The sequence below is a fragment of the Palaemon carinicauda genome, chromosome 4 (assembly GCF_036898095.1).
Source record: "Palaemon carinicauda isolate YSFRI2023 chromosome 4, ASM3689809v2, whole genome shotgun sequence".
Lineage (NCBI taxonomy): Eukaryota > Metazoa > Arthropoda > Malacostraca > Decapoda > Palaemonidae > Palaemon > Palaemon carinicauda.
This window is the reverse complement of record NC_090728.1, coordinates 132237794-132252249: the sequence shown is the minus strand read 5'-3', so window position 1 is coordinate 132252249 and position 14456 is coordinate 132237794. Positions and strand designations below refer to the sequence as shown.

At 34.5% G+C, this 14456-nt stretch overlaps 1 pseudogene; it reads right to left on the bottom strand.

Annotated features, from left to right (window-relative positions):
- Positions 1-418: 418 nt before the first annotated feature.
- Positions 419-14456, bottom strand: part of LOC137639667 (putative neural-cadherin 2) — a 72104-nt pseudogene continuing 58066 nt past the window's right edge.

Sequence of the window (14456 nt, the reverse complement as noted above, 5' to 3'; positions counted from 1 at the left end):
TACGTAAAATTATAAGTATCAGTTTTTTTAAAGAAGAATACGACAATTTTAAGATATTGTATAAGGCCAAAGAATAATTTTTGAATTATTCTAGTTTTTTAAATTCATGACAGGAGATGAAAAGATGAATGTAACATTAATAAGATGTAAAATACCACAAGAACAAAGAATTTAATACAATTGTTGAAGCAACTACGTGAAAAAAAAATAATATTCAGACCATCCTTTCTACACTCTCATAACATATCGATAAATGCAAAATCTGAAATAACTCGTGCACTGGTTTCAAAAATTGTGTACCTCATCTGTTAAGCTGTATTCTCCTTTTTTGGTTCTTACCTTCATTTTGAACGTAATGTTGGATTTTTTGGTGATTTAAGCTGTATAGTTTCGAGAATCACTTCTTAGGAGTCTTCTTTCATGAAGTGACACGATCTTTCTTCCGACTTCCCACTTCAGTTCCCCCTTTGACCTCAATAATCGTGATCTCTTCCTGACCGAGACTGATGGTACCGTCTTCCCCTGCAGTACTATCGTTATCAGCAGGCAATTTCTTGGACATCCAGTGACGCTTTAGTCGGAAGGGAATGAATACGTCAACAAACACTGCACACAAAAAAGAAAGACACAATATGAAGCAACACGTATCAAACATTTTTTTCCTAATAACTTCTCGTAGTGTTTCATAAAATTCACACGAATAGTGAATGCAAATCAGAAGAAAAACCACGCATAATAATAACATTCGCCATGCAAAGGAAAATTGCATAAACAATGTGAGACGCGATGAAAAGCAGTGAGATTATTACCAAACAGCGGTAAAGAAAGAGTTACAGCAGCAATTGCCGTCGGACCGGCAAGTGGATGCGCGGGAAAATGGTGATTGTTCCACTGACAGTATTCTCCAGTGTAGCTCGGCCCACAGACACACTGGAAGCCTGGATTCGCGTTATAACAAGAGCCCCCCCCCCCCCCCCACCCCACCCCCTCCCATAAGGACACGGTCTCCATAAGCACTCGTCGATGTCCTCACACGTTCGGCCAGCCAAGTGACGACCTTCCCAACAACTGACGAAGATCAGGTTATGCATATAACTATTCACATTGGTACAGAAATCTAGTTTTATGGATGTACATCTTGCATGAAGGTTTCAACCTATCTATCCATATACACACAAATATATATATATATATATATATATATATATATATATATATATATATATATATATATATATATATATATATATATATATATATATATGTGTGTGTGTGTGTGTGGGTGTGTGTGTGTGTGTGTGTTTGTGTGTGTATGTGTTTGTGTGTGTTTGTGTGAGTAAGCGTGCGTGCGCCAGTAAACGTTTATATGTTGGAGCAATTAAATTCTAGAAATAAATATATATACATACATACACACCTGCATGTAAATTTATTATATATATATATATATATATATATATATATATATATATATATATATATATATATATATATAAACGTTTTGTTAAACCGTTTCACCCCTAAGCTATGTGGAACTTTCAAGCACATTTTGCTATGTATATATATATATTTTTTAAATTGCTCTAACAGACTTAATTTTTTTCATAGAGAGGTCGGGTTGGTCTCATTCTTTTGGAAAAGGCTGGAAGTTTCTCATGAAGTTATCAGAAATATGCCAAAAAAAAATTTCAATAACAGTTTTTGCAAGGACGTTAAAAATGGATACTCACCTACAAATTGGTCTTCCCCAGTTATTGTTACAAGAAAGAGGCGAGGCACATGTATTATCCTGGCAAGCATCTCTGAATTTGCATCCCGACTCAACCCTTCTGAATGATATTATCTCTCTCCAGCTCGTTATGTTAAATGTCGTCGGTGCCAGGAACATTGTGTGACCAGATATTCAAAGATCATCGAGACAAGCTTTTGTATGCAAATGAGGTGAAGTCATAAATGATGCTTTGCATATTTGTTTGAATTTCATTGTATGCTAAGTAGGATATTTTCTGAAGGATTTACAGTAATTACGTAATTAAAGTATATCTGAATTCTAAGGAAATATATAAATGTAAATCCAATAAAAAGAATATTTTCAATTAATTAGTTTCTGAATAAACTAGTCTTAGTCGTAGTTTATTGGAACCATTTAAACTACTATCCATCTAACAATAATAAGACTAAAATCGAAAGAATAATTTACTACTATGTATAATAAAAAAAGGGACCTCTTTCATGGCACATTACTTACTGTCTTCCAAGTCTTCATCATCAGCTTCAAGTCCTGTATCTTCTTGATCAATTTCGAATGGAAATAGTAGATTACTTAAACCTACAAAACTTTGTTCTTTATCAGTTGCAGATTGGTGGTTGTTAAGAGACGGCAGAGAATTGTTTTGTCTAGTCCCATCTCCGTCATCCACCCTTATGAGAATATTGTGACCATGGCATTCGATTTTGAGGGTGTGCCACAATCCGTCGCCTAGTGGGTGGCTGCTGATGCACGCTGACTTCATTAGATTTTCGAATGCATTAATGAGGCACATACAATTCCAGACTGTAACTATAATAAATGTGTTTAGCATGGTTACCAATTACCTATTGAAAAATTATCCAAATACTAAATGGTATTTTTCATAACATATGACGATTTGAAGTATTTGTCTAGGTTAATATTCTAGAATTTAATTCGGTCAAATTCTAATGAGAGTTTAGAATTTCCTATTTCTTTAATTTTGTCAGTAGTAAGAGCCGAACATATTTTACTCACTCTCAGAGATATGATAGAAGTGTTATTTCTAGATCCGAGACTAAGAATAAGTCCCAACTTTCTGCCCTGTGTCCTTATTCGGACTTGAATGGTTATACCCCTTTAGGAAGGAGTAAATGACAAGGCCCATTTTATATACGACTTGGAACTCAACCTTACTGGGAGTATGCGTTTGTCGCACTTCAAGCCAGTCCATAGTGGATCACATTGACACTCAGGCTTATTGAGACCCCCAACAAAAGTTCCTCTAACTGCACATGCACCCAAGCCATAAGAACAAGATGTATCTTGTGACAAACATCCTGCCACACTGTCTTTACTTAGAGCAATCCATCAGCTGTAATAGAACTGAGAAACAGTTAAATTTTATCCTTTTTTCCTAATCTCCTGAAAGACGGGCCAGATATTGGTAGTTATCAGCACTGCATTAAATTCCATAACATTAAATAAAAAAAAATCGGACCAATTTACCCTTTGTGATCAAAAGGCAGTAATTTTCTTTGCAAATATACATTTGATGAATGTTTTTTTACTGATTATATATGCAAAATGGACGTATTTTAATAAGAAAAACAATGAAGCGTGAATTATTTTGAGAAAAGGTTGGAACCGCAAGATATGGAGCATCTCTGTTTCCACACATGTTGAGAATATTATTATTAGGTATTCCTAAAGCAGAAAGCCCTTACCTCACCTGACCATTTATAACTAGGTGCGAGAAGCATCCATCTAGTTAGTGAGAAATAGCAATCTCCTTCCACCCATGGTCATGAGAGTTGGGACGGCTGTGAGCTAATCCACCTAGCTGAATGGGAAAGCCGTTGAACCACATCGCTGCGTCCTTGGGGTCTCTCCATTGTATTCTAATAACACAATGAGAGTCATTGTGGTTGAGTTTACTATTCCATTCTGCGTTGCAGTGGTCAAGCATAAGCAAGACGCCCTAGTGAAGATTAAGGTACATTACCAGTTGAAAAAACTAGATCCTTCAAGGAATCAGTACTGTAATTTGATAATTTTTTTCTAAGAAGCCAACATCTAGTTATTATTGATACTACCAACATTTCTTAAAAAATCTTCAATCATCAATCAAACGGTATATCCCTTTAATAACCTGATTATCAATTCTTTTTGTGTACACTGTGCCAGTTTCCATCGTTAACCCTTTTATTCACTTGCAACTTTTGGGGTGCTGCTCCCCCATCTATAATCATTTGTGTATTTCCCTCAATTACCTACAGTGCAAGTAATGGTGTTTTTATTGCGGAAGTGAACTTTAGGAATAATGTATAAGTGGACCAGCATAGACAAGGAGAGCGTCTTGTTACTGCGTATGAACTTGAAAAGATACTGTTGTTGGTATGCAAAAAGGCAATGGCTGGATCCATGCGAATCCAGAGCCTTTAAAGGAACGGGTAAGAATTTTGCACTGGTAACCCCATGAACCACTCAGGCATTCGCACCTAGAGGTAAGAAGAACTCATTTGATAACTTTTTTTTCAATGTATGTTGAAGAAATAGCACATTTGCTTATTATCAGATTGATAAGAAGAAATATATATATATATATATATATATATATATATATATATATATATATATATATATATATATATATATATATGCTATTCAGAGGGATGATACAAATATCTTCTAAAATTGGCTATATATACTGTAAGTAATATTCAATTCATTAAGAAAAAAAGGTCATATTTCTTATTTTGGTAAAATAATCTTGTATAAATGTTTTTGGAAGAAAAATTACCGTTAGCAGTATTCACTTCACTGATAAAAAGGTTATATATTCTTTTATTTTGGTAGAATAATCTTGTATAGACGTTCTTGGAAGAAAAATATCCGGCACAATGATAAAGAAAATAAGTACTAAAATATTGAAATGATTCTAAACTAAGTGGTGTTCCTGGTAATTGTATGCTTTACTATTAATCCTAATTATTTTTACATTAAATTAATAATTTCTTTCATTTACCAGTTATCCTTGTTTTCAGTATTTTTAGGATAAATTGTAGCAATCAAGAAATGCATTTTGAATTGGAGTTTTAGAGAAACCTTCATGAGTTGAATTTTAATTTGTGTAATAACTCCTACCAGAAAAGTCATAGGCTCTGAGACCCTTTCTTTCAGAATACATCAATAAATATGATAAAGCATTTTAAAGATTATTCCCGTTTTAAATCATTTAAAAATATTAATACATAACGAGACGGGATGATGGGAGATTTCAATAAATTCTGCACGAAGTCTAGTTCAAATTACAAAACATTAAATAGAGATACAATCAAAGTACAGATAGAATAACAGCTAATGCTACTACAATATGAAATGACATTAGACATGTACTGATAAACGCATATCAGTACACGTCTCTGCACCATAGAGTCCTAGTAATATGGACCATAGGGGAGAACTTCAAAATAATGTTTCTATATTTTTACAAGCAAATATCTGGTAAAGGAAGTGCATATGTTATGGTTAGTAGGAAGCAAAGTTACTGGTTTTGAGTTAAACTATGTTCGATATAATGATATGTTATATCTCTGGGATTGTTCATCATCTGTATAGCTCAAGCGATGCTGGGGATTAGAAAAATGGCAGTGGGTGTAGTTACGAGCCAGTGGGATAGAAAAATTAGTTGTAAATGAGTGAGATGTTGAAATATTAACATTTTCCGGATATAGAATCCATATTAAGGACAGTAACGATACATTATAAATACTATTAAAAGAGATTAAAATGATTGCCAGAATGGAACTCTGGGAGAAAACTAGAGTAACAATAAAGTAATGAAGATAAAATTAAAAGAGTAAAATGGAGCAAGAATTTTCGTTGAAGAAGGTTGAATAGCAGAAGTGCCTGATTCATAAAAGTATCTGGGACTAAATATAACGTTTGATAAATATATGAAGGACGTGAGTTTCAGAATACTAAGTAAGATACGTATCAAGATATGTTAAAAAAAATGGTATGGCTTGAAATGAATGTAAGAAAAATTTACAAATCAATTATTAGGTTATAAAGAGTACACACAAGTGTCTGCATTTTTTACAATACAGAATTCAAACGTTAAATGCTAAACTATTGCATAAAATAAATAGATTATTTACCTGTTACCATTTTGTGTCTTGATACATCTGCCCCCGTTAAGACATGACGCCGGAGTGCAAGTCTCACGCTCATGAGAGTGGCAGCCAGTAGTTTTTATAATGTTAATAATAATAATAATTTCAGCATTTTCAGTAATAACAATAATTCTATTAAAATTTATATCGATTGTAATTTTAATACAATGACATCAATAGACGCTAACTCATGAAAATAAACATTGTATAGAGTTGCAAGTTAGCATACATCAGGTTATTTTTAAAACAAGAAAACGATTTGACTCGACGTATAGTGGTTTTGACTCTCACGGATATAAGAGTAGGCCTACAGCATTACGCACGTTTCAGATTACTCTCCATAATATGCATAATCGATTAAAAAAAATCCTCTGTTACACACCAGAAAGTAATATCTTAAAAGCTAAACTGAAGAGAGAACAACAAAATAGGCTTTTATTAAAAGTTAAGGCAGCGTTTGGCTTTATCAATTCTTTATGTCATTTCAGTATAAAATATGGACATGTGTTGCATTTTAAAGGATAATTTCTTTCAGTAAATTCACAAAGTACACCTGAGTTGTTATATTACCCATTTAAATGATTACCTGATCTTTAGCTTGGGAAGTTCTGGTCTTTACTTCAGGTAATGGAATTTTTCTCTCATATATCATCTACTAACCACCATTCTTTACACACCTACTCTATTTTATAAATGATCTATCCATTTTTGAACTTATTTTCCAATATAAATATTTTGATATCATCCTATTGATTTTTGTTATATATAAATGGATTCAAAATATTTGGTGCTAAACGTTAAACATAAAAATTTTATATCATGTAACTCCAATAAAATAACGGTGAATGCATGAATATTTTCTCTATTGATGGATTGGATTTACCCATTCATTACGAATTGAATAAATTAAATCAAATCGCAAAAAGGACTTAATTTCCATAACCCTTGCTTCCAATTTTCATATAATTTTTTAGGCAATTTATTGTGTGCTTGAGGAATATGGCGTCAATCACCAATCAAATGAGTTCTTGTAAATTTACCTTTTTTTTTTTAGAATATCGATAAATAACTTTTTTCACTGATGTGTACAGTGTAAGATCGTCAATGAAAAAGTTATAAGTAACAGGCGTTACACCATTTTCGTATTATTAACTGAAGTTGCAATATATCATATGGCGATAGTAAACGATACTTGTAAGTAAAATAGTAATTCTTAATCAACATAGATAATTATATGTGTACTGTATGGTAACGCTTCATACACACAATCCTTACCTTAAAGAATACAAGTTAACACTGTCTTAAAGAAATAATGGGGCCACTGGAGTGTATGATCTCATGGTACTTGAATTATCATTTTCCCATATCATTATAAGGTAAAATATTCTAGTTACGGCTTTCTTTTATTTACATATACAGTGAATAAGTTACTGAATCTCCTCTTTCTTCACACGTAACAAAGGCTGATTTAATTAATTGGATACATGAAGTAACTGGTCAGTCACTATTTTCTGCACTCGGTTAGGAGAGATGAGACTCCTTAGCTGTGATTTAAAGTCCTATTATGAATGGCAGAAGCAAAGGACAGTGCCATTGTCCTATCAAGAACAACACCCTAGAGATTGAATATATATATATATATATATATATATATATATATATATATATATATATATATATATATATATATATATATATATATATATATATATGATCTGCGCCCAACCCCCATCTCCCGTGGAGCTAGACCAAGGAGGGCTAGGCAATAGGTGTTGATGACTCAGTTGTTACACCTATGGGCTCCCCTAAAACCCCAGTCCATAGCTCACAAGGAGGATGAGGTGGCCGACAATAAAGTTTGCGCGGGACTCGAGGACCAGTCTGGCGATCACCTGACAGATCCCTAATGGCTCTTCTATGAAAGGATATTTAGAAATCAAATCGATTTTCTCTATTCTTGGAAAGCCCACATGTTTCACGGTCTTCTACTTTTATGAATAGAATTATCTTGCTTGAAGGTATGAAAAGATCATGAACTCTCAAATTGCTTTTCTCCAGCTTTATGAAAACAAGTGTACTGAGAAGGCTTGATAAAAGGGCAAGAGTTTCAGGTTGCTCATCGATAGTCTGTCTTATCCTTATTTGCATCTTTATTCTACAAAGCAGGACCATCACACTTCTATTTTTGGTACTTGAGAAATTCAAACCAGCAGCCAACGTTTATGTGATGAACAGATTGTCAGATCTATTTTAACATTGTTACTGGTCTTAAAAGATATATATTTTAATTCATTATTGTCATATATATTTGATTTATTTCCTTGTCTCCTTTCATCACAGGGCTACCTTCACTTTTGGAGCCATAGGGCTTGCAGCATCCTTCTTTTCCGCTAGGGATGTAGCTAATGTAGTAATAATCATAATAATTCAGTATCTAAATCCATATTGTTATGATTTGGGCATTTCTTGTTTTCTGTTCATTCCTCTGTTTCTAAGATGATTTGCTATAAAGGATTGCTTTCAAAAGTAGTGTTCCATGGCTTATAGGAGTATGGTCATCCAACTAAAGATACAGATAGGCTTATAGCAAAAACAACAAAAACAATAATAATGATAATAATAATATTAATAATAATAATAATAATAAAAATAATAATAATAATAATAATAATAATAATAATAATAATAATAATAATAATAATAATAATAATGAATGTCTTAACATACATACATTCAAACATTATATACAGTAATACCCCGCCCTACATCGTTGATTCATTAGTAATGCCGCAAGTTCTTTTTTTTTTCTTTTTTTTCTGAAGGTGGGATTTTCACTCTATAAAGTGACTTTAAACATGTTCTTAACTTTAAATAGTACTTACAACGTGTTATTATTCTATGAAACGCAGATACTTACATTATTAGGCTTCAATGTGGAGCTTAGTACTACAAAGCAGGGTTTGTATAATAGGAAACGTTTTGTTTAAGGAAGAAGGAATTGAAAAAAAATAAATATTTGTATATATAGATACATATATATATATATATATATATATATATATATATATATATATATATATATATATATATATATATATATATATATATATATCTACATACATATATATATATATATATATATAATTCTACATACATATATATATATATATATATATATATATATATATATATATATATATATATATATATATATATATTAATATATATATATATATGTGTGTGTATATATATATATATATATATATATATATATATATATATATATATATATATATATATATATATATATAATTGAAAGAAAATGAAAGACCTTGAATAGAAAAGGAAACTAAGTAGGTGCCGATGAAATGGTTAATTCCTCAGCCCAATACATGATTGTTATTTTATGTTATTTCATGACTTAGAGATCAACGTATGGTGGGATAAAACGACGCAAGTTGGATTCGCCTTTTGTATTTGTCATTTAAGAAGAGCGATGTTAAGATGGAAATGACTTAGGTTGAACTGACTTAAAAATGGTGCACACACACACACACACCCAGATAGACCGGACAGTAACTCCAGTTGGGGGCTCATAGACTCAAGGACATTAGCACCCAGACCTAAGGAAGTGTTTTACCATGCATACATTTATATATATATATATATATATATATATATATATATATATATATATATATATATATATATATATATATATATATATATGAATATATATATATCTATATATATATATATATATATATATATATATATATATATATATATATATATATATATATATATATATATATATATATATATATATATAGATATATATGTATATGTACACACATAAATGTATATATATATTCTTGGGCTCAAGCCATGTCATCGTGATGGAAGTTCCTTAAAGTAGCTTCCTAAGGGATATATATACTACAGTGATATTCCCAGAGAATTTTACCTTTAGGTATCCAGAATTCTAACTCCTGGTGCGAATATCCTTAAAATTTCTCCAAAGGATATCGCATAATATCAGCGGATGCATTCTTGACACGCCTCCATACCAATCTGCACCCGAAACAGCGTTTTGGCTTCAAGGAGGATGTGGCAAAAGGGAGCCGTCCGAAGGCTCTCCCCGCTCTCGTAATACTATTGGGAATACAACAGCGCCATTCCCACGTGGGCGGACATTCCTTTTTTTGTAGCGATCTTGCTCCGTGATATTTCCTGGTGATGTAACTTCTCGATCGTTTTACAGGATTATTATTATTATGCTTTCTCCATCTTCTTCCACCTCTGGAAAGTTGAGTATCGGGTCTTCACTATGAGTATATTTTAGCTCCTGTTCCACAATGAAATTAAGAGTATTTTATTTTGTTTATAAGCTAGGCCAGTTACTGGAGGCGCCATGGCGCCATCGTTCGTTTGGCATGTGTTATTTAGGTAAAAGAACGACTTCCAGTTTTCAATAGCTTTATTTAGTTATTTTAATTACTTAGCTATTTAGGCAATTATTTTTGTGAAGTTTCGATAATGTGCATAATTTTTTTTGGTCGATCGTATAGTTAGAGTTTCGGTGATTTAGGTAACTGAGATCTCGTATAGCCTAGGTAACCTTACCTAGACGTTTTACTATACGTTCAGACTTAACCCCGGTTACCCTCGTGTATTGTTTTCATTCAGTGGAGACTGCTACCTCCTAGAATGTTATGAAACATTACAGGTCTCTTCGGAGACTTAAGGGTAATCTCTTTCCCTCTGAATGTAGCCTCAGGCAACAACCCTAATCGCTGTGCCTTGAATTTTATTCAGATATGGCTAACTTAGGGTTTGTCCTGCTTCTTCCCTTAACCGTTGGTTGTGGTATACCATCAGGTTTTGGGATTTAGTCAGAATCTCGGAGTATTTAGTCTTATGTCGGCGACCTGCCGGCATCGTGAATGGGTTGTAGGATACCATCATTCCCCTGCCGGCCAGGTGGCCGGCAATGGAGGTTAGCCCTCATTAGCCGCATTTGAAGTTATGGTAGGATACCATGTCTCCTCCTTGTGACTAAAAGACTAGTCCTATGCCACAGTTCTCTGGGCTGAAGAGTAATTTTCCTTAGCCTAGGATATGTGGCACTGGAACTCTCTTTCTTATTTGCCGCCATCACCTTAACTGTGTCAGCAATCTCTGGGATGGAGAACTGAGTCTCTCCTGTTCCCTGGGATTCTGCCAATACCGAAACAGTTTCTTTTACAGGTGGTAGGACTGACAATTTTTGCCAGTTCCTTTCACACTCGTTACAGGACCCTGTTCCCTACCCCTCTGTCCACTTTTGATGGCTGAGCCATTGTCTTCATTTAGGCCGGCATCTTGCAACCTTACCTTTGCTGGTAGGTTGCCGGAGCCAGCCAGACTCCCTCTCGAGTCATGTCTTTGGCTGACGGCAAAGCATACTGCCGCCAACCACATCATCTGTCGGCAATTGTCGGCCTAGCCGTCAACTACCGGCCCAGCCGGCAGCCAAGATGGCTGCCGGCGACCACGATGGCCGTGAGAGGGAAGTCCCTTCTGTTCCTAAGGTTCTTCAGTCCTCCTTTGGACTGCTGCTACAGGTCCTGTTGCCGGGTACTGCTGACCAGGCCGACACAGATAGTGCTGATTCAGTTGGCAGCACGCCGACTGTTCTGGTACTGCTGGACTTGCCGGCTGGCAGTGTATCGGTGGTACCTTGTCTGCAATAGTACTGTAGCGGTATGGAAGCCTGAATGGTATATTCTCCCCTTCTATTAGAACCTTCTTTCTGGAAAAAGGCAGTCAAATTAGACTTTTACATCCTTAATTACTGTATACATTCACAGTAAGGAGTAGCCTTTTTACCAGGCTATCTCTCTCTCTCTCTCTCTCTCTCTCTCTCTCTCTAGCTAGCATGCCGGGTATGCCGGTAAGACCTAGCTATGCTGGCTACATGCCGGCTGAAATACTGTATATTTTATACAGGTAGCCAGTATATCTGCATTATAGAATATACTGCTGATAGAAAACTACTATATAGTTTATACTAGTAGTTATTTCCAATATGTTTTGGATATCCAACACAGGCATTAGCTGAGCCGAATCCTATATTGAATGATTATGATTTCTTCAATATCCTAATTAGAAATCAGTATTAGGATTACCCTAAAATATTAAACACTTCAAGGCAGGAGTAATACACTCCTAACCCTTAAAGGGTACAGCCTTTTTCCTTGAGTCTCCCTGATCAGGAAACTATATTTTAATATAGTAGGAAGACTATAGCAAATAGGCTGAGTGGGATACACAAATATATGTCTTTATTTTCCTAGTCCAGCTGGCTTCATGCTAGATGGACCATACTGTCATATGGTACTATGAAGGCAGCATGATGACTAGACTACAATACATTATTATTATTATTATTATTACTATCCAAGCTACAACCCTAGTTGGAAAAGCAAGATGCTATAAGCCCAGGGGCTCCAACAGGGAAAAATAGCCCAGTGAGGAAAGGAAATAAGGAAATAAATAAATGAAGAGAACAAATTAACAATAAATCATTCTAAAATAAGAAACAACGTCAAAACAGACATGTCATATAATAAACTATCAACAACATCAAAAACAAATATGTCATAAATAAACAGTAAAAAGACTATGTCCGCCTGGTCAACAAAAAAGCATTTGCTCCAACTTTGAACTTTTGAAGTTCTACTGATTCAACCACCCGATTAGGAAGATCATTCCACAACTTGGTCACAGCTGGAATAAAACTTCTAGAGTACTGCGTAGTATTGAGCCTCGTGATGGAGAAGGCCTGGCTATTAGAATTAACTGCCTGCCTAGTATTACGAACAGGATAGAAATGTCCAGGGAGATCTGAATGTAAAGGATGGTCAGAGTTGTGAAAAATCTTATGCAACATACATAATGAACTAATTGAACGACGGTGCCAGAGATTAATATCTAGATCAGGAATAAGAAATTTAATAGACCGTAAGTTTCTCTCCAACAAATTAAGATGAGAATCAGCAGCTGAAGACCAGACAGGAGAACAATACTCAAAACAAGGTAGAATGAAAGAATTAAAACACTTCTTCAGAATAGATTGATCACCGAAAATCTTGAAAGACTTTCTCAATAAGCCTATTTTTTGTGAAATTGAAGAAGACACAGACCTTATATGTTTCTCAAAAGTAAATTTACTGTTGAGAATCACACCTAAAATTTTGAAAGAGTCATACATATTTAAAGAAACATTATCAATACTGAGATCCGGATGTTGAGGAACCACCGTCCTTGACCTACTTACAATCATACTTTGAGTTTTGTTAGGATTCAACTTCATACCCCATAATTTGCACCATGCACTAATTTTAGCTAAATCTCTATTAAGGGATTCACCAACCCCAGATCTACATTCAGGGGATGGAATTGATGCAAAGAGAGTAGCATCATCTGCATATGCAACAAGCTTGTTTTCTAGGCCAAACCACATGTCATGTGTATATAGTATGAAAAGTAATGGGCCAAGAACACTACCCTGTGGAACACCGGATATCACATTCCTATAATCACTATGGTGCCCATCAACAACAACTCTTTGAGATCTATTACTTAAAAAATCAATAATAATGCTAAGAAACGACCCACCCACTCCCAACTGTTTCAGTTTGAAAACAAGGGCCTCATGATTAACACGGTCAAAGGCAGCACTAAAATCAAGGCCAATCATACGAACTTCCCGACCACAATCAAGGGATTTCTGTACAGCATTGGAGATTGTAAGAAGGGCATCATATGCTCCAAGGCCTTTACGAAAACCAAATTGCAAACTAGGGAAGAGATGATTACCTTCAGCAAACCTATTAAGACGTTTTGCCAGTAGACGTTCAAAAACTTTAGATAATATGGGAGTTATGGAAATTGGGCGGTAATCAGTGGGACTTGAGCTACCACAAACACATTTACATAGAGGAGTAACATTACCAATTCTCCAACTAGTGCTAAAAGCTCCTCTTCTTGCTAACTTGCGCAAAATAACAGATAACTTTGGAGCTAAGAAATCTGCTGTCTTTATAAAAAACAAAGGAAAAATACCATTTGGGTCTACACCTCCATAAGCATCAAGGTCCATCAACAGAGCTTTAATCTCACGAGATCGAAAAGCTAAACTAGTTAGTTTAGCCTCAGGAAAACAGGAATGAGGAAGTTCAAGTTTTTCATTACTCTGTTTACTGTCAAAAACATCAGCCAAAAGGGTTGCCTTTTCCTTTGGACAGTGAGTGACTGAGCCATCTGGTTTAAGTAAAGGAGGAACTGTTGCATCTACACCAAAGAGTGCAGATTTAAGGATAGACCACCATTTATGTTCCTGAGTTGTACCAGAAAGGGTTTCTTTTATGGTTAAATTGTACTCCTTTTCAGTTGAGGCATAAACTCTCTGAGCAAAAGCTCGAAGCTGAGTATAGTTGTTCCAGGTCAAATCTGATCTGTTACCCTTCCAAAGTTGATAGGCCTCCTGCTTCTCCAAAAAAGCA